Raw genomic sequence first — 22,233 nt, 5'->3', positions numbered from 1 at the left:
AATTTGAAGCAGCAGAGCTGTGCAATGATAATTTTCTGTATATTTGACTTATTGTCTAGACAGATTAGTGCAAATTGCACATAGCTTGAACAACCTTGTTTTTTTTTGTATGGGTTATTGATGAGGTTTAAATTACTGATACGAACACCTTATCCATGAGGGTCACAGGATTTTTTTTTTTTCTCATTAATGGCAACATCACTCAGTCAGTCAGTCCAACAAGTTTTGTCCAGGCTGGAATATCTGGAAAAAACAAAATACTGGATGGATGGATTGCCAAATATGCCTACCCAGAGGATGAATCCCATGGTTTTGGAGTTTTGTCTCTAGCACCATCAGCAGGTGGGAGGCAGGTGGTGTCACCTCGATCGCAGGAGATGGTTCTGGGTTCAATGTCCAGCCACATGCACATTAGGTGAAGTGGTTTCCCAGAAGTCTGAATGTGACTGTGTGAGTATTGTTTGTTTCCATACAGACTACCTGTCCAGGGTGTACCCACCCTCACCCTATGTCAGCTGGAATTGGCTCCAGCAACCCTGCATGAATGAGCAGTATTAGTCAATGGATGGACCACCAGCAGGTGGACATTTTCCAGTTGTTTAATTTATCTCTATAAGTTTCTAACACCAATTGGCACAGTTTTAGGTCCTGACATTAATGCTCTCCAGAGGGTTATTCCCAGTGGCTTTGACAGTGTAAACAAGCTGCACTGGTTTCCGTCTCTACGCCGCTTGTTTGATGACTAATTCTCCTCATATGGCAGCGATAGCGTACCAATATAAACAGTGTCTGGAGGATGTAACAACACACCTCAAACTCAAACAGCTAAAGCATAAAGCACATTGGCCAAATCCCCACTGAAGTGTGTGCCTGTGTGTTTTCCCCCTCAACCTTTGATGTTATGTGGAACAGCTGTGGACTGGGCTTGATGTTGATGTGGGAAGGTTGGTTGATGTGTTTTTGTCGTTTTACATTGTGAAAATGTAAGAAGAATATAATATTTAAAGAGTGACTTCAGTGATCTCCTGACTTTAGTCAAATGGATTCCCCCCAGGTTCCCTATGGTGTTTGACACAGCTCTACTGTTCATGAGAGAAAGAGAGAGAACTTAATTTTCATTTGCATATACAATGCAACTGTTGTCTCTTTTCATGTGAGCAATAACATCATGTGTTTAGTTGCTATACACAATAATAACATTATATGTATATTATAGTAATTAGATACAATTATAGGTGCAAATTAGAGTGCAGTGTGCATGTGTCTGCTGAGAAGGTCCCTGTATGTGTGGTAAATGTGGAGGTTTAGTGTGTGTAGGGGGGAGGGCTGTTTCTGAGAAAGCTGTTTCTGAGTTTGTTTGTGCGTGATCTGATTGCCCTGCAGGCTACCTTTAACCACATGGTAGCAGGTCACACAGATGATGGCGTGGGAGTCAGACGCCATGACTCACCGGGCGGGCTGCCTTTTCCCACAGGGTGAGTGGTAATGTTAGGAGTCCATGTGTACACCGCTACATCTTATGTATAAACCCTATACAGCCGTCAACAGTGCGTAAGGAACCAGAACGTCCAGCAGAGGGAAGCAAAAGCATGTCACATGCTGCGACAGGTGGCTGAGAAAGCAAAACTGAAAACAGCTTTTTCTTAGACAAGAACACTTTAACAACCATTTTTAATGAGGGGGGGAGCTGGCATACAATCAGCTTCAATCATTAGGGCACAGTAGAATGGTAATTGGAGCAAAATGTCCCATAAGGGTCATAAGTTTACTCTCCCTCTGCCACGCTAGTATTCTTTAACAGACTGACTCCTGATTGCATACTGAATTACCTTTATGCAAGGTTAGTCTATTTACAAATTTGCCAATCAGGGATTATTTGCAGTATTTTAAACCTACATTTGTAAAGCAATGTCTATTGTAATCTGTCCCTTAGCTATAATGCTTATCTGTGAAGGGGCACAGGCGGGGAACTGGAGCCATTCCTACAACCTGGACAGGTCACCAGAGTCATCTATTAATCTAATGTGTAGGAGGAGAATAAACAAACTCCACCCAAAAAGGCCAAGGGATCAAACCAATAACTTTATTACTATGAGGTGACAGTTCTAACCACTGTAATACTATTTCACCATCGCAAATTGTTAATGCTACTAAAAAACGATAAATGAATCAGAATGATGGTGCACAAAAATTAGAATATCTATGATAAGAGAGGTGGGAGACAAGTGGGGTAAAGGTAAGAAACGGCAATACAAACAGAGATAGCTAAATGATATACAAAAATACCTGCCAGCCCTGACACAGAAGGACAGATAAAGACAGATGAAACACAGGGATAGGCAGATGGGAACAGACTGACAGGTACATCGGCTCATGCTTTGGCGAAACAGATGGACAGGCAGATACAGTCAGCAGCAACTGACCAAAGGACAGACTGAAAGAAAAGTACCACACAGATGGACAAGCGGTCAGTAAACAAGGAGCAGATGTAGGCTGAATTCAGCCACACCACAAACTATGCCTTCATTTTGTCCACAACCTTTATTTAACCAGGTGTAAAGCCACATTGGGATTAAAAATCTCTTCCTCAAGAGTGAACAAGCCAAGACAAAGGCTACAGACAGCTGTCAGACACAAACCCAGGTAATTTACAATACTAATGAGGATTGAGAATTTAGGAGCAATCACAATTTTCATTGCAAAATTACATAAAATGACATGACATATGGCAGATAGCGCTGGCAAATACTTACACACCTTAAGAAAATGTACAGGATAAATAAATGAACAGATAACAGCTGATGAACCAGACAGCAGGACTCCATCAGTCTTTGTTCTTTCATTTCAGGCCTGATGGACGTTCACTGCTCTCCTGCTCCTAATGAGACAAACTGTAAGTCTGCCAAGCTGCAACTGACAGGTCAGTGTCTGTAAGGGGGTGGCTGGACTTTGGAAACTGGAAATCCCCCCTTTTCAATAGAATAACTGGTGTCACTGTTTGCATGATGAGTGGACTGGACATGAACTTTTCATTCAAATTGTTTGTGTCCAGTCTGTTAATCATAAAACTCAGCTGGAGGGGACGCGAGCGGGTGTTTTTTGCTCGGAAGGAGATTTGGGTCAAAGGTCAAAGTTGCTTCACGAATAAACAACTTAAAATAGAGCGTGTGCTTGTACTTTTGTGCACTATTGTAAGTGGTTTTCGAGGTAACTAATGAGTAGGGGGGAAAAAATTATATAAAATATTTTAGAGTCATATTTTTTTTCATGTGTTTTCACATTGACCTTTGACTACATTATCTCTGATAGGCTACATAGAATTTAAAAAAATAAGTAGTAGGTTAACAATACTGAACTTATGACTAATGAAAATGATACAGGATAGAGCCAACAGTTAGAGTTAAGCTACACCGGCACAGTTGGATGTAATCTGATATGACATCCTTGCTATACCATTTTTTCCTATGGAATTCTTAAACCAGTTTCTGATGAAACTGTAAAGCTGTACAGATATTTAGATTCTACCCTGCAGTAATTTGAAATTGTTTTGTTGAACCAGTATCATGTTACACTGATATTTTCCCCATCTCCATTTACATTCAGGTGGGAGGACAAAAGGTCACTGCATTCAATGATGAGATGTTACAGTACATGTCATCCGGTGTATTGTCTGCTGCTAACAGATAGAGCTCTGGGGCTATTAATGGTTTAATGTGCTTATGCTCTCATCACATAACAGGCAAGTTATATATAAATCAGGGTCATTTCTCTTGAACACAGATTAACAATTAACAGGATAATTGAAAAACTACAAAAGGCTGTTTCGCCTCCACCCATGTGCACAGTTTTGAAGAGATTTACTCTGAAAAATTAGCCAGATTGTTTCATGATATATGTGTAACTGCTCCTTTTCCTGTGTGGTGCTACTTGTGGTCATGAAACGATGAGCTGTTTGACAACAGCTTGTGATTTGTTTGATTGTAATGAGCTGGTTGAGGAAAAAAGCATTTGTGGACTACAGCTACTCTCGTTCCATTTTAGCACATATGTAAACAATTACTAGTGGAAGACAGCAGTTCGACTCAAAATGTCCTTCTTGTTGTTACCCCTAGGAGGATAACATGAATGTTTTTCTTCAGCCATCAGTGAATTGTAATGATAAATCGAATTTAATAAAGTTAGATCTCTGTGTATTTATCTTGGCACATTTTTTAAACTTTCTTTTCTCTCATTTCTCTGAAGTAAAACTTCATGAGGAAAACAAAAAGTCAGAGTAAGAGTGGTTTTTGGTGACCTTAATCCAAATTAAACAGGATTACATTCATACATAATCTCTAAATCATTAATTCAATTATACAGAAAATTGATAAATTATAGTGAAGTAAAAGTTTAATCACTGTGTTATTTAGAAATTGGGTATTTTACATTAACTTTGCCATGAAAAAAACTTCAATACTAGGCTACATTAATTAAAAAATAATTAAAACAAAACAGAACAAAAAAATAAAACAGAAAATAAATAAGAATAGGTTTGTCTATTACATAGCCTATAGCTTGCAGTTTTAAAATCTACAAAACAAAAAAAAAGAGAAAAAAAAAGTAATGCACACATCAATACTATCCTTTCCTAATCCCGTATCTGTTTTTCCATGCCACATTCCTCAGACCTCAGACATGGGTACTGCGCTGATAGCTCGGCCTCCGTAATCCCTTTACAGTTAGGACCCGCCCACTCAATCCGATGACTGACAGCCGGCTCCTCCAACGAGACGGCGGCCGACTTGTCTGGCCTCCTCCTCTCCCCCCAGCTTCTCCTCCTGGTCCGACTTTGTTGCTCCCCTGCCCCGCTAGTCCGTCTCCAGTCTCTCCGGGGAGCCGTGGAACAGCTCGACCAAATCCCAGCCATGGAAGGCGACAACATAATAATGCCTGTTTGACTCGGGGACATTTTCCAAGGTGAGTTTGGTGTTTGAAAGTGTTTTAAAGGGAGGGAGGGAGGGAATTAGCGGCGAGGAAGCTGCGTGTGTGTGTGCGTGTGGGGGGCGAAAACTTTATCCGTCTCACTACACGGGACAGAGAGGAGGGAACCGAGGGAAATTTACTCACAGTGGGGATGTCACGTTGCTAGCATAACGCGTTGGTCCCACTTTAGCCTGTGTATCACCCTAAACACACGTCTTTTAAGTATTAATGTGGTTACAACAGAGCCTCATGAATCATTCAGTGCAATTTTACGTATGATAATTCTGAGATAAAGTGAAAATGGGCTGTTTTCTTCACTGTTGATTAAACATGTTGCTGCAGCTGTGTTTTTGGTATTCAATTAAGTTTAAGTTTAATTTTAACCTTTATTTGTGTCGAAAGTTATTCAAAAGGAAGAAGCGAGCCAAATACCTCTTATCATTGAGGAAATTTGGAATATTGGATTTATCATTATTGTTTTAGCCAAGAAACATTTTTGTAGCCTAATATGATAGTAATAGCCTGAGTGTTGTTGTTGTGGTAGCTGTGGTTTGTGAGCTGTGTACAGCCGTTTTAGTGTTTTCATAGCAGTAATAATGAAGTAGAAAATACACTCAGAAACTCTGGCAGTGTATAAATGAAGCTCTAAAATCATGAGTCACCCAGAAGCACTTGTTGATGGGATAAACAATATTACTCTTCATCCTGCTCATTCTTCTTTTTTCTTTGTATATTTATATGTTCAATTGTAGTTCCGGGACAAGAGCAAAGGTTAATGTGCTGCAAGTAGAAACAAATACTGTAGGCTACACACATACCCAGACAGAGACAGTGGGACGGGGTCCCACAGATGTGCATTCCTTCAGCCAGTTGAGTGATCGAGCCTTTAAATAGAGCTCAACAGGAATGCAAACAGAAAGACGAAGCCTGGTGGCGTCGCAGGAGCAGGAGTGGGAAGGAAGGTGGCACAAGGAGGCAGAGGGATGAAGCTGCGAGCCATTGCTCCAAATCTGCCAAGTCTGTTTGTTTTTCTTGGCCATTTAGGTGTTTAAAAGGAAATGTGGGTCAAAGTTCACACAACTAACATCAGGCATCTAGCTCCCAGTCAATAGGAAACTCCAGGTTGGAGCTTTTTTTTTTAAAGTGGCTGCTCTTGCATCACGAGCTTCCACATTGCACATTGCATCCCTGTGGCAGAATTTGAGCCTTACCCAGAAATCCTGTGTGATGTGACGTCAATGTGTTGCTGGTGTTCATCAAACAGGCCCGGCCTGATTCTTCAAAGAGATGATGGAGCGACAAGGCAGAACCAGAATCAGCTTTATTAGCCCAGTTTGTTCTTACATGTACATGGAGCTGAAATCCAGTTTTCTGTTGACTCTGACTGCACTTGCAGACGAGGCCATCGTCCAGGAAGACACAGAGACATAGCCAAATATTATATAATCAGATATGTAATGGACAGAGTCTGTGTTTTGGTGTTTTGTAGTTTTTCTGTCATTTTATTTGGCAGAAAATGGAAAGTCTGCTTTGAATCAGGCCTCATGATGTGTGGGGGCGGGTCCCTCTTCTATAGATGATTATATGTTTTGATTTAACTTAGACTTTAAAGAATGATACGCATGGAAGCTATACAAAGGTAGTAAAATCCCAAGTATACATGTGGGTGTTTCAAGTACCCTGCTGGAGTCATTTATATATTAAGATAGAATGTAAGAGCGTCATACATTGAAGGTTTTTGTCAGGGAACTGTGGCTCGTATTTTTTCACTCTCAATGCCTGGATGCCTAAGGAACTGAGGATTTTATTAGAGATGATAATCTCTCTGTATTAGGATATTAGTGGTTTGCTCATTAGAACACATAATCAGTCACTGGTTTCTCAGAGTTTGTCCGTCTTTTCGGTTGAAGCTGTCCCCATCACATTTGGCTGTTTGATTGCGATTGACCCAATTACAAATGGCTGTTTCAACCACTTTAGAAACTGTCGGTCGCTCGGGAATTTTAATAGCGAGAATTCACACTTAAAGGCTGTAGTTCGTTCAGAGTCTGTTTTCCTGCTGCACTTTAATGCGACACAACTGTTCCAGGCCGGTCTCGCAATGTTAACAATGTCTGATTTTTATTCCCAACCCGATGGCTGTTTATTTCTTTGCTGTAAAATCCGCTCAGCTAATTGAACCTCATCAGATAAAGCTGTACAGAGAAGAGTGGCTAATTGTTGTTTCGTCCTTGGTAGAGTTGCTGTAATAACTCTAGAGAGAAGCTGAACACCTGGCACCTCCCTGCCGTATCTCCAGGGAATGCAACAGTGTTTACTGTGAATGGATCTCCCTTCAGAGGCTGGGTGGCCTGATCAGGAAAATATTACTTAGCTATTTTCTCAGTTCTGTCAAATTCATATTAAATTAAAGAAAGCTGTCACAGCTCTTCCTCTCGTTTGACCACTTTACCACTGTGAAACTAAAAGTACACAGAGAAAGAAAAACTAAAAAAAAAATCAGCCACCTTGCTGTTTACCTCTGGGAAGGTGGCCTAGCCATGGATTGAAGTCTCTCTCTCTCTCCCTAAAAGGAAAACTAGAGTGTATTTTTGCTTTACAAACACGTTACCCAAAAAACCTTTATAAAAAAACCCATTTCCAATTGCACAGAGGGAACAAATGTTCTCTCTCTATCCAAAAGAGAAAGCGAAATCCAGGGTGCTCAGATTTCTGGGAACAGGCAAACACCTGAATTTGTAGCTTCAAAGCGTAGCGGACACTTACAGACTTTGTCTTTGATCCTTTAGATAAAATGCCCAATGCAGTTTTGGTTAAAATGAAGTTGAAATCATTGGAATCTGTATAGGGGGCCAAGATGGATGCTCTTTAAAAAAAAAAGTTAACCCCCGTGAGCCAACTGTTAAGTAAATATGTTTTTTGCTGGAACAAGGAGAACTTCTAGTTACGGTAAAGAGTGGGAGGAGTACCGTTAACTCTTTAGTCTTGTACACATTGACACAATCAATCACATGACACTCTCAGTGAGGAAAAATCAATCAGAGACTCAGATTCAAACAGTTGACTCATTGTTTCATAAATATCTTCCAATCACGAGCCCAAAACTCATTACTTTACCGTGCTTCGTTTTCTGTCTTATAGCTCGGCTACAGTTTCAGCTACCTCCTAACACCTCGTTCTAGTTTGAGAAAGGTACTGTTATTCAGCTTTGCCTTTTGCTTCACCCGATTCCCTGCAGACAGCTCTCACTGGCAGCCCAAATCACTGCGTCGGCCCTGGCCAAAAACCACACATGCACACACACACACTTCCACACACAAGTATGCAGAGGCTCCGGTTAGGGCCTTGACACAGGCTCATGCGTGCGTATATACATGCATAGGCGCAGGCTTTGGATGAGCCGATACTTTTGCGCGCACACACAGAGCTAAACCGAGTCCAAGCCTCCATAGTCCCTTCTCCACACTCATATTTCACTATGGGGGCCCACGGCAATCAACTTTAAATTAGAGAGAAAGCTGCTCCAAGAACTTGAGTGGTGCTTGCCAGGTCTGAGGCCATACTGTTCTTGGTGTGTGTGGGGGCGTGTGTGTGTATGTGTGTGCGCAAGAGAAGGAGAGAGACAGAGGGAGCCAGCTCTTGATATTAAACCAACTCTGAGGGGCCTAGATTGGGGGATTGCTCCTCCTCTGTGCTGCTGCTGCTGCTGTTCATCCCCACTCATACTCACAGAGAGCTGTGTGTGTGTGTAACAATTATTCACTCACACGTTGCGGGTTATTTTGTGACTAGTTGTCGAGTTGTAGCTAAGTTATCTAATCCCAAAATTGCTTCATTATCGTTTTTACTTTCGAAGTTCCCACAGCTCCAAGCCGCAAGGTCGAGCACCCAGTTACTTGACCTGACCTTGTGGCTTAGTGCTGTGGCTTCTCTAGGTCAGCTGATCATTTAGGACAGTAATAGTGTCTTGATAGTGAAAGTATGATGTTGGCCAATGTTTCCTGCACAGATTCTTTTTCCCCCAGTGAGACATTGTGGTGTGCTGCTCCTCATGCATGCAGCTGTAGCCGCTGTCACTGCTGGCTCCGCCTGTGCGACTGGTGAATAATGGTTGAATATATAATGGCAGGCCTGCGATGTAACTCTACTCGCTCTTTGATACATGGGACACAATGCCAAACATCTTGAAGTTTGCTGCATCTGTTTTTGATTGAAAAATGTGTTTTTCGCCAGCAGGCTCATTTTCTTTCTCTCTTCCTCTCTCTCAAGATGATGTCTGTATTTATTCTCTTATCATATAAGATTATAATGTATTACTATATTATAGAACATAGAAATTCAACATAATATAAGATAAAGTCAACTTACTTTTAGCGGGAGTGCTTCAGTGTAGCAGCAGCAGAAAATAGTTCAGTATGGATATATGATTATGATTTATTAGAGCAGCAACTCTCCATTATATCACTCTCACAGCAGTAATTTTCCGACTCATTGGCTGCATAATTATTGTCGTTACCCTCACAATTTAAGGCCACAGGAAGGCCGACTTGTTACTGATTAGCCAAGGAGGAGACTGCGTTATCGTGGGTAATTGAGTATTTATGGTTACCTCTATTTACATGTGTATGTGTGTGTGTGTGTGTGTGTGTGTGTGTATTTAACTCGATGTGGCGTCACAGCAGCTGTAAGGAAAGAAGGCACTGGAGTGCAAAGTGTCAAACTACAGCAGCGCCATTACTGGATCGGTTTCTGTTGGATGAGCTCATTGTTGTCTTTAAGTTTATTGCCTTCACTAGCAGCCGTCATGTGTTTAGTTAATCCTCATACGTAGTAGTATTAGTAGTAATAGTAGTAGTAGTAGTACATTCTAATCAACCCATTATGTTATTTCTAGCACAACTCACTTATCTCTGTGGATTCACACAGCCTGTGTAGGTTGGGATCAGTTTACAAGATAAAAGACATCAGATACAGTATAATGGTAGTTTAGGGAGAGATAGTGCACATAATTGATGCTGGGCTGTTGCATATGTTTGGCTCTTGTGGTATAGAAGGAAAAATAACAAAAAACAGACGTTACTTTTTTTTCACAATCCCAAATGTGTGGAAAATGTTGCAAAGATGACAGTACTCAACCAGACAATAGACAAGAGAGAGTTACGGTAAAAGTGTCCCGTCCATCTCATTCTGTCAAGCTAAAGGTAGAGAGGCCTCACTGTGGCTGGAAGAACGCCTGGTTCTGTGCAGGGGGAAAAATAAAATGTTAAAGGTATTCTGAAAAATACATAATAATTTTTCTTCTTCAAGAGAAAAAAAAAGATAACAATGTCTTGATTGTTCAAGGAAAGAAGGAGTGAAACACTCTCTTGCTCATTAACGTCCACTGTGGCCAACAGCAGAGTTCTGGTTTGTGTTGACAGCTCCACTGCGTGCTCTTATCACTCGTTGGGATGAATAACAGTGAAGCTCGACTCTGCTGAAAATGCAGAAAGTTCCAGGAAAGATAAATGTGAAAAGACTCTGCTTCCTTCCTATGCAAATGTGCTTTATGATACTTTGGACCTCTTCAGGCCTCCACTGCAGGAAGCTAATGCATTTTTATCTGTTGGACACAAATTCACTTTTGCCCTTTCAGAGGTTGTGTGTGCACACGCATGTGTGAGGTCGGCACGTTCGACTCTGACTGACAGAACCAATATCGCAGAAATTAATGACCGTTTGTTTAACACACTTGCTGACATAGCTGCAATCTTGCCAGTGAAAGCGGCTGGTACTGTATCTGCTCTGTCCAGTGCAGTCAGTGTTGACTGTGAAAATACAGCTAGCTGGGGAGTTGTTGGAGTTTGCAGAGTATTAGTTTGTGCTGGAGAAAAACACTCTATTGATTGCCCCGGTATAAAACTCCAACCTCCAGATCGCGAGCGGTTACTTGCCAAACCAGCGTGAAGAATACTGTGGATTGATTTACAAGCTACTGAGGCAAAAAAAAGAGAAAAAAAATGCACCAGCGTTTTGGCTGTGCTGTCAACTCCCAACCCGCAGGTGTTCATGCTTTACCGTCACTGCCGTTCCCCCGAAAAATGTTTTTTCATTGTGAACCTGATGTCTGACAAGAAATTAGAGCAGTTCTTCAGCTTGGAGCGTTGATCCCACCATCTTGTTCTACAGAATCTGAGGAGATTGATTAATGCAGAGTCAGTGTGACATCTCAGTGGGGTTTATTTTCAGACGCAGCGAGGCGCTGTACAGGGAGAGACCATGGAGATGGAGCTCTTATTTTTGCCCTTTGTTTCATGGAAGTGGTTTTTATGCGGCGGTTTTCTGTGCCTGTCTCCATTACAAGTTAGCGAGCCAAGGAAGTTTACGACTTGAGCTGGAACTGCGCTTTGCGTCCAGTGTCCACACATGTGCTGTTAAAACAAATCGCCCTTTCTTTGGAGTAATATATTCCTCCTGGATGATTTTGTGACGTCCATATCTGTGCTGATTAGCGCCAAGAGCTTGTTGCTCGTAGGCGGACCGTGCCAGGTTTAGACTCCTGCAGTGATGGCAGCGAGCCAGAGAGGCTACAGCACAGTTTAACCTCACAGAGCGTGGTTCACTCTTCTGTGAGAGCTGTAGAGGAGATAGGAGTCTAATGTGAGGAAAGGGACCTACTAGCATTTATTTTTTATTTTTATGTTAACCTTATATTACACTGATATTATTCACATATCTTTACAATGCTATGTCAAAGGGCTATTTATTGTCTTTATTTGTCTTGGGTTTTGCTCTAGTTGTAGTTTTTGTCCTCTCTTGCTTTTTAAATTTTTTTTTATCTTGCGCTGTTTGTATCCTGTCAGCCATTTGCATTGTTGCCTTATCTGTACCCCCTTGACAATCTTTCTGTAATGTTTATTTGTTCAATTTGAAAATACCAATAAACCGATTGTTTGGGGGTGGGACCTTCTGGCCCTAAGGTCGCAGGTTCTGAAGTCAGCTATTGCTACACATCCACAACAAAATGACTAAAAGGAGATGTTCTGCTTAATGATAATTTCAGCTTTGTGTATGGTCAACTGAACACCCTTCAACTCCTATTGGTGTAGTTATTTTGCATGATTAAATGAATCTTACAAAAGCCTTTGTTACCACTCGGCCCATGGGGAAGAATCAGTTTTGAATATGCAGACCAATGCAGATTTGCATGGGATGGAAATTGTGGTGATACTTGTATCCTTTGTAGACAAAAGCTTTTAATGGCTTGTAACAGAACTCACACAATAGATTTAGTCCGCGTAGAATTAAAAGGCACATTTTAAATGACATTTTGATTGTTTTGTTTTGTTTTGTTCTAAATTGCTCAACAACAACTCGGTTGAAAACATTAACTTAGAGTTTGGAAAGTTGTGATGGAAATTTTCCCTTTTCTTTTTTGTTTGCGACAAAATGGTAATCAATTAAAACGATTCCTTCTCCACATGACCTGATTCATGAATGTTACAGTTTGTTCATTAGTTGTCACTTTGTCAGCGTTAACGGCCGCTCTGCTCTGACTTGTGTACATTTTCAACATAGTTTTGCAGTGTGTGGAACATTTAAAGTCGCCCTTCACCCCAGAGATGTGTCTTGCTGTTGTTACCTGTCATGGATGTTTGAGATTGACTGTGTGGACTTTGTTTTCCCGACCTGTGCTGACTGCTCACCCTAAATCTCCGTCTTACACCTGGATTTTACAGCTGGTTTTTGTGGCAACACAACTGCTTGTGCAGCCAGTCATGATCTGAAGCTCACAGACCTCCCAGTGAAGGAGACATCTTGTGTCCAAGAGGTTTGAAGTGATTTTTATTTGCATATTCATCGATTCTGAAAGTAGGGGTAAAGACGGGATGTCAAGCTCATAATCTTTTAAGTACCTTGTTGTGAAAAACTAAACTAGAAGCATCAAATTAATGTCAAAGCAGAGTATTTTATCAGAGATTTTGCACTTTAAAACATAACATTAAACACAGTTAAGCAACAGCTGTCATCACAGTAAGTAGAGATGGATGACAGAGTTTGGAAATGTGCAATTTTGTACAGCTCCTTGTCTTTGTGGGGTTGTCAAATAAATTCTTCCTGATTGCTGTAATACATCCACCAGTTTGGGGAATTTTCTAACGTGTTCAGCTTGTTTTCCATCAACTGTAAGAAAGGCTGAAGTGAAATGATGAAAACAAGCTCTGATAGATCCAACAGTGGTGACGGAGCTCAGACACTGAAAAGGCAGAGTCTAAGAGAAGAGCAGTGGTGATGTCTGGCTCTCCTGTTAACTCTTTTAACAGGAGAACCGGCTCCAACTCTGGACAAGAGCTGGAGCGAAGTGGCTAAAATATAACGGTGGGTGGTCTTGGTTTTTAGAGGCCAACCTTTGTTTGAAAATGTCACCACTCACCGCTTTGGGTACTCACATCATCTGAGTACTGAAAAGTGAGAGACGCAGCGTAAAGACAGATTTGTGTGTGAGGCAGTTGGGTAGAAGGAGTGTGTCTCAGTGGGACTGACAGGGTTGTGTTTGTGTGTCTCTGTTGCAACAAGGCTTCTATTTTTACCGGGCTGATCATCTATCATTTATAGACTTGTCTGTTTAAATTATGTCACTTATGATGTAGCAAAATGTCTCTGGGGTTGCAACGTGTGTGTGCGTGTTTGTGTGTTTGTGTGTTTGTGTGTGGCAGAGGTGACATTACTCTGCTGGAATGTCTGTGTCAGATAAGTATGAACCTGCTCCAGCCTTTAACACACATCTTCTCGCTTCTTCTCTCCTTTCAGTTCTGTTTCTCCCTCACTCACTCTTAACCCCTCGCTCTCTATTCCTATTTTTTCTCAGAAATTCCTTCATCCATTTTCTCTCAATCTATCTACACCCCTTTGCCTTCCCCTCCCCCCCCTTGCTTCTTGCCGAGTTTGTTGTCTTCATGGAGCGTTAGCAGTCTTAAAGGAGGCTAAATGTGTGTTATCGAGCATGGTGATGATATCAGATTTGGCAGACAGGTGACAGAAACAAATGAGTGTCTCTACATCTTCACAGTGAAGCTAAAAGTTTGTGTTGACTGACATGGTGTTGTTTTTTTACTCCTTGCCACACTTATTAGCTTGATGAATTGAACCAGCCTTGACCAGAAAGGTGGCATCAAGGCACATTCACATGTCATGGGGTATGAGAAGTTGCGTAATATTGATTTATTCACTGACGTTATTTATTGAGCATCAGATTCACTTCTGATGTGGTTGTGCCGCAGGGAAGAATGGGAACACACCTTGTCCTCTGGCCTGCCAGCCTGGGTATTTTAAGACTGTTTATTGATGCCACACATGGGAAATTTGGTTGTTACAATAGCATAGGTGGAAAAAAAGGTAGAAAAATATGCAAATATAAAGACAAAAGACAGAAAGAGAGACAGACATGCAGCACAGTTTTGTAGAATCAAATATACATATTATATACAAAGTATTGTTTGTTGCAAGGCAGAGTGTATTGCCAGAGGATGTTGCTACGATGCAAACTGTTTGTAAAAACGGGCTATACAAATAAAATTGCCTTGCCTTGCCTTGCCTTGCCTATTGCACAGATTGGAGTATGCAGGTATCACTAAAAGCTAAATAAATAAATAATTTGTTCTTCTAAGTTGCTCAATGAGAGGCTGACGGATTGCTTGAAAATGTTGGCTGATTACAATTGGTCTGAATCACGTCTGAGCTCTGAACTCACTTTATCATATTTACCTCAGATAAACGTTTGGCTAAATATGGCGTTGTCCAGCGACTTCACGCAGCCTGCCGGAGTTTTTGGTGCCAAACCGAACGTTCTTTTGAAGACAGTTTTATGGCTGGCGTTAAGGTTGGTTGCACTGAGTCAAGCAGGCAGCGTTGACATCAGTGCATTACAAAAACACCGCTCAGCGCTAAAACGAAATGTTTGGCAATAAAAAAAAACCTGCCCTTTCGATCTAGAATAGATAAATGGATACGAGAAACGATCCTTGGCCTCTGCTTTGTTTTTCATGCCAAACGCGTGGTGTTAAACACATGGTTGTTTGTAGATGCCAGTCAGGAGATAAAGCTGCATGAAAATATGCAGCGTACATCTGTTCTTGTTCATCTTCAGAGACAGAGCAGGGCAAACCAACCAGCTCCTCACTAGTTAACGGACTGCCTGGCATCCTTCAGTGGTTGGAGAATCAAACCTTTTTGGGGTTGGAAACAAACTGCAGTTTTAGGTCAGTGCATTGTTCCCGCAGAGATCCAGCTGCTACATGTTAAATCTAAATTAAAACGGACCAATCAATTACCCATGTACAAACTCGGAGCAGTGGTAGCACTGCTGCCACCAAAAACTACAACAATGAATTTGGCAGTGGAAATTGAAAGCGGAGAAAACACTACGCACCAGGCAAAAACTGTGGATCCAGTGTCACATTAGAAAATAATAGCCTATGTATCTTGTATTAGATGAGCATATTTATTTAATGGCCATATGGACTCAGTTTAGTGAAATTGTTTTTAAAAGGAGGCATGTTTTCGTGAGTCAACATTTGGCTAAAGTGTTAGATAACACCGGAGCAGGCGAACAGCGGGGGAGAAAGTGAGTCTTACCTGGACCGCGTGTGTCACGCCTGCATCTGGACTTCATTTCTGTAACATCCACAACAATAGGCCTGATTCTATCATTGTGCAGGTACATTTGTTTATATTAGCCTAACTTGTCAAAGGAAGCAACAAGTACCCATCAGTGTCCAACATGACATTTGTTTTCTTACTGGCCAGATTCGAATTTTACTGGCCCCTTTTGTAATTTCACTGGCCTGGCCACCAAAGAATGAGAATAACTCTTTTTTGAACAAAACTGTGTTTATTTATTAAAATTATCTAAATTGTCTAAAAAATAAATTCAGCAAAATGTCTGATGTGCGATGACACTGCTTAATATTGTGATGACGATATGACTTGCGATAAAATAAGCAAATATATTAACCATACAGTTCCTGTGTCTTTCTGAAAAAGTCTCAATAGGCTGTAGTACTACGCCAGGCCTGTAGTGGCACTGTAACGCTGCCACACAAATACACCAAAAACAAAGAAGAGGGAAAAGCTTTTGTCCTGTAAACTAAACTACAAATATTATAGGTTTACTAAACACAAGAAGTCATATCAGAGAAATATACCGATCAATGCCGCGTGGACGTGTTTCAGGCGCGGGACCTGAGAGACCCGGTTGTTGTTGTTGCGTTACATTATGTCTAGGGGCGTGAATCAGGTTTCAGGTATAAGGGGTATGAGTGTAAAATGAGTGTAAAGGTATGGTGCCTGTGAATAAAACGTATTCATCACATTTCAGGCAACCTTTGCGATGTGGTTTTCATGCATGTTGATATTGCAATCAAGATGAAAATAAGATGAATCGGTCAGCCCTTAAATCATTTCATAACAAAAATGATGATGACTTTATTTTTGTTTGGCCAGATAAACACTTCTCACCGATGATGCTTCATTTATGGTCTGTTATGACACATTTTATCATCATCACAAAATCTGCAGCTCTGGCAGTTTGGATATTTCACTAATTTTCATAATATACCGATAAATTCTTCAGGCCTACTTGTAACATTATAAACATGCAGTGTATATTCTTTCAAACCAATAACACATCATTTAGTAGACATGGAGTTAAAGGAGTGAGATCGCACAGATCTTTTTTGAGTCTGACAGATTTTAACTCGTCCCCTCCCTGAACTACTGCCTTTGATCTCAAACAGGCTTTTTCTTTTTTTTTTCATCCCTATCCTGGACCACTCAAGGGACACACACACACGCATGAGACACGTACACACGACCACAGCGTGTCTCAAAAATCAACAAACTTTGAAACAAAATCATGGCGGCGCTCTGTAAATCAGGCCTCCTATCTGCCTCTGCTATCTGAAAGCAGAGCGGCCGGGCAGTGGGCTGTCTGTCTGCGAGCCAGGTCTGTGCAGCAGAGCCAAACAGTCTGATGAGGGCTTTCTCTTTATTTGTCTTGTTTATTCTCAAAGAAACGTCGTTAGAGTTTGCGCTGCATCCTGCGTCCAGCACATAATTCCAGACTGTAATGAGGATGTTGATGATTTCTTCTTTTTTCTTTCCCGCTTCTGTCGATTAAACTCTAACGCACTTATAGCCTGCTGTTGGAGTTCACATGGAATCTGTTTGCTCTGCCGTCTGGTCTCATCTGGACGGACTCGCTATAGTGAACAGTGCAGATGAGCTTTATGAGTGTGGACTGCTCGCTGTAGTCTGACATGTATAAGATCTGTTTGCCTCACTGTCTGCCTTGGCTGAATAGTCCCACTGTAGATCCTTCACTATACACTGTGTGTATGTGTGTGTTTTGCCTGAGCCTGGCTGACAGCATATAGGGGCTGTTTGGCCTCTCTGTGTGATCTTTTTGCCTGATTCACTCTGAAAGACATGGCATGTAAAACTTTGCCGCCAGAGGAGTTTTTGTTTGTATTTGTGTGTTTTTTAATGGCGGTTTACAGTCGATGTTCGGTCAGATAAGCCGCAGCCATCAGTTTATATCCTACTTCACATTTTTTTCAGCTACACTATGCAGCAGGTCTGCGTCTGGGTCACATGGAGAGTTTGTGCCACTAAAATGTTGACAGCAGCGGACTGAAAAAAAAGGTGTGACACAATTAAACCAAGCTCTGGAGGTGTTAGTGTGTTGAGTTAGTCCAGTCGTCACCTCACCGCTCTGTTGTGTGATCTTAGGTTTTAGCCAATTTATTAAAATATCAGACATCCTCTTGAGGTTTCCGTTTTTTCTTCTCCTTCTAAAATGTTTTTTTGAGCCAGGTGTCCTCACCACCGAGGTTGTGGAGAATTTGAGGCTGTTTCTCCTTTTGATCGGCTGTAGATGATAATGATGTTTCTATTCAGTGCGACCTTCCTCATCTGTCTGTCTCTTTTGCCTGCCGCTCTCCTCTTCTACCCCTTCTTCGTCCTTCTGTCACTCCTCCTCCCTCCGCTCCTCTCTCACTTTTAACTGCACTGTTGAATCTGCAGTGAATTAAAACAAATTAAAAGCAAATCCATCCCGAGACGACATTATTTAGAAAAAGCAAATCACTTGGATGAGGTGACTGCCCTGTGGTCAAATGATGCAAGTTCATCGCGTTTAAGATTTATTCTTGCATTTACACATTTGCAAAATGAAAACATGTGACATACTCCAAACATAACGGCACGAAATGTTCTGAAGGGGGTAATCCTTGGGGTTTTATTCCATTTTTTTCTCTCCTCTCATTTTTCCATTTGGTTTTGATTTGCTTACTTTTATGTCAAGTGCTCATTAGCTGTTCATGCTCATTTGTCTCTGTTGGTGTCAAAGCTTGTTGTTGTAGTGTTTTTTCTAATTTCTCTGGGCATTTTATTCCTCGATGGGACTTGTTCTAACCACCCTCCACTAACTTTATCTTACCTGTAGGGGATGATGGTGTTTTCTTTAAGAATCCGTCTTGGCTCAGTGTCTTTTTCAACAAAAGTGTGTGTGGCCTTCAGTACTGAACTTTGCCAAGTACTGGTCACATCTTGTAAACTCATCTTGGGATCTGATGGTTCTTAATTTGAATCAAAACTCTGCCTTTTTTAAAGACAGTTTTATTTAGGAAAGTTGAGGTCAAGCATTTCACAGAACATGTAAAACGCATACCATCATGAACCCAACTTTGTGTTTAGTTTAAAACATCCCGATGTAGATGGTTTTATGAGCTGTATATCCATTCAAACTGTGGTCTGTTTAGATAAGTGTGTGACTCGGAGGACAGGCATTCCTATCAATGAAAATGTACATTACTTTGAGATTCTTCTGCGTCTGCCTGTGTCCTTTCTTTCTCTCTGTCTTCTTTGCTGGTCTCTCTCCCAGCAGCATTTTTGAACCAGCAGTCAGACAGTAGTAATCAAGAAAGCATGGCCTTCTCATTTTTCTCCTCTCATAGGATTGTTGGTTCCTCTGGTTTGGAGTGTACACAGACTGGAAGTTAAACTCACTGTTTCATGGTGCCCCTGTGTATAGTGGAAAAACCATAGACTTAGATTTAATCCAGTTAACTCCATCCTCCCTCTTCTCACTAACCATAACCTTTTTTTTTCACTGTTTGAAATCCTTTTGGTTCATCCCCTATTTCTCTAACTCTTTTCTTGTGTCTGTTTTTCCCTCTTTTACCACTTTCTTTCATCTCGGTTGTGTTACCTACTAAACTCCCTACCTCTCTCGCAGCGTGTCGGGGCAGTCAGTCAGCAGCTCTGTAGTAATGGGGAAAGCATGGAGTTCCCAGCAGAGTGACTCATCGCTACAGCGAACAGGGGTCATGTGTATGTGTGGGACAGTCAAAGTGTGGGCGGAGGAAGGGTAGATGTGTGTGTGTGGGTGTGTGTGTGTGCTTGTGTGTGTTTGTGTGTTGGTATGGCCTGACTGTTTGTGTAATTCGGGTGTATATGTTTCCCATGTTGTTCCTTCCTGCTGAACACATGGCTAAAGGTCTTTGCCAGCAGGGTCATCAGTCAGTGAAAGTCAACACACATGAACTCCTTCGCACACAAACACACACATCCCATAAGGTGCCTTGGGAAAAACCTACTTCACTTCCTCTCATTTATGCTACTTCTGTATACCTTATCTATTGCCCAGGTTTCCATTTACATGATATTGGATGTTCTCAAGATCGGTCTTTAAAGGGATAGTTCAACATTTTGGCAAATTGGCCCATTGCAATAACCCCTATAGTTTTAGTAATAGGTATGTACCTTTAATTGTCGATGCAAGCTATTTTTAGAATGGTGGAGCAGAGCTGCGAGCTGCTCAGAGCTACACTACGGAGGCTAATGGGATTTCTTTGTTTCCCTCATCAAATACACAATCCAACAACTCCAAAACGCTCTCGTGGACAAGTTGTGACCTGCACATTCACCACGCTATGAGATAATAACGGAACGCATGAGACAGAGTTGTTTTCGAGGTAAATGCAGAGACTGCTTGCAGAAAAACTGACCCTGACAGGAACTAACATCAGCGGTTTTACATGAATTTACCTCGAAAACAACTCTGACATTTAACACAAATTTAAACTTCTCTTTTTTCCTTTGTGCCCCTGAGTGTCACCACACACACGCACTGTCAATCTATTTATAGATATGTGAGATAAGGGTTAGTTTTGCCACCAGAGCTGCATGTCATTGATTCATTCTTATCACTCTGGGGTGATGTAAACAGGAAGTGTGACATTGTATTAAAAGTCTAAACATGGGAATAATGAGGCTCTGTCTGCATTTTAGTGTATTTGTCCATAGTTTCCTGTTTCATCACTGATAAGGAGTGGTATTTTTAACACAAACTGCGTTAATGGAGGTTCAATGAGTAAATAGTGTGTTTTCAATTATTTATATTTGCTCGGAGCTTTCTGAGAATCAAGGATACTTTACAAAGCCTTGATTCTCAGAAAGCTCTGAATCCAATCCGTCTTGTTGTAATGACATGGTGTCAATGTGGACTAATGACAGTATTCCTAAAGTGCAGACAGTCAAGTCCATCAAATTTTTTGTGTACGCATGTGTGTGTGTTTCTCAGCGTTGCATAAAACAGCAATCTTCAACTATCTGCTTCATGTCTTTATAATTGCTCCCAGCAGTAGCGTGGCGCCAGTCAAAATGTACGTGGACGCGCATTTTACGCACACACACAGACACACACATCTCACCCCTGCAGATGCTCAGTGGAGTGTGGAAAAGCATAACTGGGCAGAATTTGTTGGCTAACCAACCTGCTGGCTTTTTGACTTGGACCAAGTTTGGTACAACTATCATCAGCAGTATATGCCTCTGTGTGTGTGTGTGTGTGTACGCGTGTGTGCGTGTACATGCGTTTTCATGAATTTTCTGTAATTTTTTTACAGCTTTGACACCAAGCCATCAAATGACACATGGCTGATGCATCGATTGTGGTTAGAATTGAGATATTTGTTTGGTTAGCGCAGAAAGCAAATGGAGCCGTTTTAGAAAATGATGATCATAGTTCTGCATCATTAACCCCGAAAATCAAGAGTTATACTTTTGAATCACTGAAAAAGAAATTATAAATAAATAAATAAATAAATAATAATAATAATCTTTCCCACATCCCCCATTGCTTTTATTCTCTGGTTAAATTCTTTGTGTGTCCGGTGATGGGCTGCCTGTGCAGGGGCTAGTAATTGATCACACAGCTAAAAGATTTGTGTGTGTATATCAGTGTATGCGCCTGTGGCTATGTCTGTGTGTGTGTAAGGCCTTGTTGGATAACAGGGAGCAGATGTGGGTGGGTGGGTGGGTAGGTGGGTGTATGTTTGACGCGCTTGTCATTGGCTCATACGGAGCAGATGTTTGTTGGACCATCATCCCTCTCTGGCTACTAGCAGCACTGACTCAAACTGCGCTGCTGCATTTCAGGTGGCGAAAAACAAACGGCATCAATGCAGGAACATTCATGAATGCATCAGTCGCAGGGCTGTGGGATCCGTCAGAGCTAAGCGCTGGATTCATTGACAGATGTTTAGGCCAGCGCACAGATGACTGGGAGTCTCAACCAGGACACTATCGCTATGGAATTTTCCAGACCACAGTTATAAAGTGCTGCGGTTTACGGTAATATTCTGGTACTGCCAGCTGACTCCACTTGAATTTACTCCAGACAGTTAAGCATAGTTAAACACAGCCAAACATGTTGAGAAGTGAGATCACATCTACAGTTGATCTTGTTTGGGGAAAAGTTTCCTTTGTCACCTTTCTGGCTCTCGGTTCATTTAGGTCGACTTCACGTTAACAAGAAAACCAGAGCTTGTAAACAAAAGTCACCAGAGTTTTCTCTACAGCTGGTCTGGTTAACAATCCCATTTCTAATTGACTGCACCTCAATCTTTTTTCATAGACGACAAGGTGTTATTGTTTACTGTCAGCCATGCTTGTTCAATTAGTAAATAAAAAATCGTCTGTATGGTGAACGCCAGTGAGCTGAGCTGGAAGAGTCTCACGTATTTGAGTCTTCTTTCTGGAGGCTGTATGGATTCCCGGGAAATTAAAGTGCATATCATTTTTAAATGAGGGGATAATGATGCACATTTTCAGACAGTTTCCAGAAAGGTGTTGCATTTAGTACCAAAAATAGTTGTGTGTAATAAATAGGAAAAGGAAGACAAGTTCAAACTCCTTCCTCACCTCTGCAGCAGGCCATACACAGTGTGG

The 22,233-nt window shown here is 41.4% G+C and overlaps 1 protein-coding gene across 2 annotated transcripts in view; it reads left to right on the top strand.

Annotated features, from left to right (window-relative positions):
• Nucleotides 1-4,811: 4,811 nt before the first annotated feature.
• The window catches only part of il11ra (interleukin 11 receptor subunit alpha), a 49,073-nt gene continuing 31,651 nt past the window's right edge, over nt 4,812-22,233 (top strand). The window contains exon 1 of one of the 2 annotated variants that reach the window (XM_083983592.1): nt 4,812-4,956. The gene's annotated coding sequence lies outside the window, so the exon portion shown is untranslated. Of the gene's footprint in view, nt 4,957-21,435; nt 21,637-22,233 lie in introns of those variants that run through there. The other variant, XM_083983593.1, reaches the window with a different exon arrangement.

The sequence above is a fragment of the Trachurus trachurus genome (assembly GCF_905171665.1).
Source record: "Trachurus trachurus genome assembly, chromosome: 12".
NCBI classification, from domain to species: Eukaryota; Metazoa; Chordata; class Actinopteri; order Carangiformes; family Carangidae; genus Trachurus; species Trachurus trachurus.
This window is presented reverse-complemented; position numbering and strand designations above follow the sequence as displayed.